A 6,366-nucleotide genomic window follows, 5' to 3' on the forward strand; every position below is an offset into this window, starting at 1 on the left:
GCACTTGGAAAGTCTGCCAGAGCAAGGCTTCCGTAAACGTCCGTCAGCTATTGTTTTAGTGCAAATGCTGGTTTTTCTTTTCCTCTCACCTTTAAAGCTGTTTCCTCTTCAGGTGCCTCACTGGGATAGTGGAGTCAACCCATTAGGGGCAGCTGGGGGAGGCTCCACTTTAGAAATCGGGGCGTGAGGTGGTCAGGAAGCAGGTGGGGGCGGTTCTCCTCAAGCTGCTCCAGCTGCCTGCTCACGAGGCCTCGGGCTGATCTGGTTCTGGTCCCCTGTGTTGCCAAAAGAGCTTCTTACAGGATTTGTGGTCCAAGGCGGGGGGAGGGGAAGTGGAGCAGCCCCCCATGAACAGGATGGCAGAGCTCTTAGCCCTGGCCACGTGGGCCCCCTAAACACACACACACGTGCACGCACTCACACATGCTCGTACCGCGGGGTCTCGCACTGTCTTTTTGCCCAGTCCCGTGGCTAGGAAGGAGATGAGAAGCCCCTCCCGTGGCATCTGGCTGCAGGAGCTGAGCTCAGGCAGGAGGGTCTGAAGGAGCCTGAAGCCTCTGTTGACTGAAACATTTTCATCTGAGCGCCCAGAATTCTACTGTTAGAATCTTTGGATTAAGGCCATTGGGCCTCCAAGAAGGTCCTCAGTGTGCAAATACATACCTGGGGCAGAGTAGCAGGGGCAGCCATTGTCACCACAGCTTCCGGGGCCTGGAGCAGTAGGACCCTGGGTGGATAATGCTGACAGCTGGCACACCAACACCAGAGCTGGTGGAGGCCCCAGGGGACAGAGCTGGGTGGAACAGCCCTAGTGGGGAACAGGCGGCTCCCAGCAGCCAGGGAAGGGGCTAGGAGGCCAGCATTCCAGTTCCAGCTGTGCCATTATCTTGAGGGTGAAGACTTGACCCTATGGGTCAAAGATGGGAACCCCTCATGGGTAAACCTGAGGAAGGACTCACTGAGTGAACTCCCAGTTTTTCTGGTTCTTTGCTGGCAGAAGCACCCCCACACTGAAGCACTGGTGTGCCAGGTGGGGACTGAGGGTGCGGTGAGGAGAGCCTGCCCCTGGGAGGTGAAGGAGGAGACCGTAATGTGAGTGAACTGCAAGTCCTGGCGAAGCAGCCCAGGCAGGCAGGCAGGCAGGCAGGCAGGCAGGTGCGGAAGGCTCTTTGGCCCTGGGGCCCTTTTTGCCCCACCTTGCCTGGACCCTCCTTCCCTTTCTCCACTCCCTGCCCTGATCAGCCCCTTCCTCACCCCCTTCTCCTCTCATCTCTTCTCATCCCCCACCCTCCTTCCATCAAGGAAATCTAAGGCCCAGCATTTCCTTTCCTTATTCTGTCTTCAGGGAGGACAGATTCCCCATATCCCTCCTGAATTCTCCCCAAGCCCCCAAGGGGAGGCCTTGTGATAAGGGCAAACATTCTGCTGTCTGGGACCCTGGAGCAGGTCGGGGTGGGGCTGCTTCAAGTGGCTCTTAACACAGCTGTTCAGGACACCCCAAGCTCAGAATGTGACACCCCCCGAGTTAGTGACCACACAGAGAAACCCACAGGAGCTCAGGTTTTCCCAGGCTTAATGGACATCAGGTTGACTTTTCTGGGAAGGGCAGGATAAGCCTTCTGTGGGAGCAGGCCTTGTTGAAGTTCTTTATGCCAGAAGTCTGGGGTCAGACTGTGCTGGGGAGGGGTGCCCAAGGTTGCAATATTTTGGGAGGGGAGAGTCTTGGGAAGTTTTAAGAGACAGGTCTCTGTAGATTCCTTCTAGGAACCTCTGGAGCTGTATTTCAGCATACTTTGCTCAGCTGTAAGAGCCATCCCGGGAGGTCAGGGATGAGCTGTGAGAATTTGCAGAACAACAAGAGTAAAAGATAAAACAGCACTCTGCCTTGGGCTTTGTGGCAGCAATGGCATTCCTCGCTGGACCGCCCTGCCTCCAGCTGGCAAGTCAGGGGGCGTGCTTTCTCGCCATCTCAGCTGTTCCATGTGTAGGGTCTTCAGTTAATACAGGGAGGGTAGGGGTGGGAGGGGGGTTAGGCCTTCCAGGCTTCAAGTGATGGGATTTCATGTGGACACCAAAGGGCGTCTCTAACATGCTCCTCCCAGCCAGGTGCAGCCTCTGCGCCTCTGTGCACTGTTTTCTTCTTTCTTTAGGATTAACTAAACTCACAGGAATGTTACTGACAATTACCCTTCTCCCTGTTTTTATTGTTACTTGAAGATGCTCACTAAGTATTTGGGGAGTAAGGCCTGACAGGTGTTCAGGAGAGGGAGGGTCAGATTCAGTGCTGGAGAGAGAGCCCTGGACTGAGCACAGAGCTGGCTCCCGGCGGGGCCTGGGTGCCAATGTGGGCCCTAGGTGCCACTGTGAGCCCTGGGCCTTCCATCACTGGGTCTGTGGGTTTGGGAGTGTTCTCTCTCCTCCCCTGGGTCTTCCTAGGGCCAGTGCTCAGGTCATGGGTGTTTCCCCTGGACTGGAGCTGGGAGGGAATGGCTGCTGAGACCTGAACCTTCTGCAATTGGGGCAGCCTCGGGGGCAGGCATCCTGGGGGCACCAGCCTGAAGCTGCATGGGGACAATGGGGAAGGCCTCACCCACCCAGGCCTGGGTGTGGTGGGCAGCCGCCGGAGAAGCCTGCAGCTGCTGCACTGGGCACAGCATCCCAAGCAGGAGATAATTTACTTACTGTGGCCACCTGCACCATTCTAACCCTTTAAGGCCCATCTCAGAGCCCACCTTCTCCATGGAAACCTCTTGGAAGGCAAAATAAAGCAAGACAAGTGAACAAACGAACAAACAAGCACACCTTTCCTCGGCGCTTAGCTTGACCTGGCTTCTCTTTCCCCTGACTCACGTGGTCCAGACTGGACAGGTGTGACTCTCCACCGTCTAGCACCGTGCCCACAAAGCCCTGGGAGGGGCCTCATAGCCGAGCGGTCAGCATCCCGGTGGTGACACGGCTCTCCCTGCTTTCACTTCTCCCTCTTGGCTTCGACAACCACAACCTGCTTCTAGGAATGGCTCACAGCCCTGCACCCCAGTAGCGGGGAGCCCCCGTTCCTGTCACTGAGCCACTGTCAACGCACACCATCCTGGCTGGGCAGAGTTCTCATGAGCCTGTAAGTGGCTGTTTGAGCTTTGGCACCAATTTCTGGTCAATCAGATGTGGCCTAGGTCACAGGACACCCAGTAGGGAACCGCCTGTAACCACATTCTTGCAGGAAGGGGCAGTGTTACCGCTCAGGCAATGGGCACCGCCGAAGGTACAAGTGACAGAGTCCCCAGCCTTCACAGTCACCCTTCTTAGGCGCTGTGCATTTCAACTAGGGGTTCATTGTCTATTTTTTTGAGATATAATTGGCATGTAATAGTATATTCGTTTCAGGTATACAACATAACGATTCGATACTTGCATACACGTATTACAAACATGGTAACTATCCTCGTTCAACTCTCCTTTGCTTTAGATTTCCTCAGGCCCCTGAGCTGTGACCAGACGCTTCTGTAACTTCCATGGTGCCCGTTTCCACGGCGTTCTCTTCCTTGTGAGGAAAAATGGCACACAGGGCACCAGCATGGGCCTACCACACAGCGCCCACGACCCATCCAGCAGCAGTTCTACTCACACGCGGGGCCCTGACACGCGTGGCGGAGAGGCCTGGTTTGCCTTGGGTGCTAACCCCACTCTCCTCCGGTGTTATTTCACACATCTTTGCTTTACGTGGATAGCCCATTATGATTCTCTCAGCAGGACACACACACACACACACACACACACACACACGTGCTCTTTGCTCTAGGTGCTGGCATGCCCCCCACTCTGTAGTTCTGAGTTTGTCATGCCTGGTGTTCCTGAAAGGCTTCTGAGGAACTGAACCTTTGAAGCACAGTCGGGCTCTGACTTCTGCCAGAGCCCCCTGTTTCCACAACAGCTTTGGGCCTTTCCAATGTCACTCTGGGGCTTGGCCTCTGCTGTGTTTTCAATGAGAGGAAGCAAAGGCAGCTTCCTTGGCCAGAGGGATTGGAGCACGAGTCAGCAGGTGGGACAGATTTTTGCCCCTCCCTGCTGCCCCAGGTTTCTCCACTGTGGGCTCCTTCTCTGCCTTCCTTAATTCCCTGGAAGAGAGAAGGGCCTAGCGTTAGGCCAACTTTGCTAAAGAGAAGCATCTTCCCCTGCTGCAGAGAAAGGGCCGAGCTGGCACGGGCCTGTGGCGCCACCTAGTGGAGAGCGTGCCAGGGCTCGCTGCTGGGGCTCCGACGCAAGCAGAGCCTGTGTGTGAAAACCCAGGCTTCACTCTAAAAACAAAAATGTGAGCGAGAGAAAGGGAAAGGAAGTCATCGTTTACTTCATAAAACTTATTTCGGTTACGTTTCATTTACAAAGGTGTTCCTTTTAGGGCACCTTTAAAAATGTGTCCTCTCATCCTACATTTAAGTCACTTGATTTAGTTAGGGATTTACAAACGTTTTTCCCCCATGAAGGTGGAAAAGATGGAACTTCTTATGAGAAAACGTATAATAGAACGGAACTGCTCTCCAAAAGGGCAAGAACTGATTTTATATATTATTCTTATTGTCATTTAATTTTTTCTTTAAAGCAATATTATATGATTACAACTTAATACAAGTGTTCAGCAAGCTGGCTAGATACACCATATCTAAAAGCTATTCATTAGAAATAACTAAATAGAAGATAAAATAGAAAAAGATCTCATTAAATAAAACTACCCAAGACCTTTATGGGGAAAAGCAATAAACTTTTACCAAAACTGTGCCAGGAGATTCCCTGGGAGGGGACTCTTCTCAGCTGGTGGCTCCGTGGCGGTCCCTGCTGTGTGTGACCCAGGGAACAGGCCCCGACACAGAATAACAAAAGCCGTCGGTGTTTTGGTGTGGAACTGAGAGGTCCTTGACCAATTGGACACTCAAGTTTCTGAGAACTCAGACATGATCTAATGATTTAAAAAGACAGGTGCTGGAGGCAGTGGCAGTAGAGTCCCTGGGGGACAGGACCCAGCTGGAAGCCAGTCGAGGGACAGTGGGTAGAAATACAGATGGTGGCAGGGTGACATCAGAGGTTGGCATGGACCTCAAAAAAGCCCAGGGTTCTGCAGAAGGGCAGGGACAGCTGGTCTGGAAGCAGCAGGTCTGGAAGCAGTGCTGGAGGGCCGCAAGGCCGATGACCCACGTCCAGACCTGAGATCATGGGACGAGAGAGAGACAAAGTGTGCCCGTGAGGCACACTGATGACATCCCTGTCTATAAGGAGCTTACCCTTCTAAAGAATTAGTAGCAGTTGCCCTTGTGTTACTTGTTCCCACTCGCCTCACCTTCCCGACCTGCCCCGTGATCCTCCGTATTGATCCTCCGTACCGGTGTGCCTGTATTCACAGCAGGATTTGGAGAGCTGAACTTTTATATTAACATGTATGTGTGTGTGTATATACACACACACCTATGTAGGTATGTAAGCAAACACAGAACGGGAGGTGACATGACGAGGAATGGGTGGATTTAGGGTTAAAGCAGAATTGGTGTCAACAGCAGCACCCGATGTCTTGGGCCAGATAATCCTTTGCTGTAGGTGCTGTCCTCTGCGTTGGAGGGTGTTAGAAGCATCTTGACCTTTTCCCAATAGATGCCAGCAGCACCCCCTCCCCAGTCAGGACAACCAGACACGTCCCCAGATACTGCCCACGTCCCCTGCTGAAAAACAGTTGGTTGAGGGTGTGGGGGAAGAGAACGAGAACGGGAGGTAACTCCAAAGAACTGGCAAAACCTGGGTCTTCTGTTTGTGGCTCAGACGGCATCCCGATAGGCTCCTCTGAACTGGAGCGGGGAAGCGCAGCGGTTTGTAACAGCTACTTTCCCGGACGTTAACGGCAACATTGTTCTTTGACTGCGGGCAAGTGCTGGTGGTGGGAGAGAAGGGGTGTCACCTTCCTTCTTCTGAGACTTGACTTCCAGCTGTTCCTCAGTCCCCGATTCTCCATTTCAAAATGTGGTCTTTATAGTGAACGTGAATCTTCCTTAAGGAAGCTATGTTTCCACTCAGATGTGTCTGAGGAATTAAAATACATAATCAGCACTGTCTTTATTCAAGGGAAGGACTATCTAATATATCATTTACTAATATCAAGACTAGGTTCAGTCATTTTGCTCCTTGGACATTTATCTCAGGATGAGTTATGAACATCACTCAACACACAAATTAAAATGGTTTTCAAAATACTAAAAAAATAATACAACAAAATAACTCAACTTAAAAAATGGGGAAAGGACTTAAAATTGATATTTCTCCAAAAAAAGATATACCAGTGGCCAATAAGCACAGAAAAAGATGCTCACATCACTGTAATTAGGGAAATGC

Source organism: Desmodus rotundus, chromosome 10 (genome assembly GCF_022682495.2).
Source record: "Desmodus rotundus isolate HL8 chromosome 10, HLdesRot8A.1, whole genome shotgun sequence".
NCBI lineage: Eukaryota > Metazoa > Chordata > Mammalia > Chiroptera > Phyllostomidae > Desmodus > Desmodus rotundus.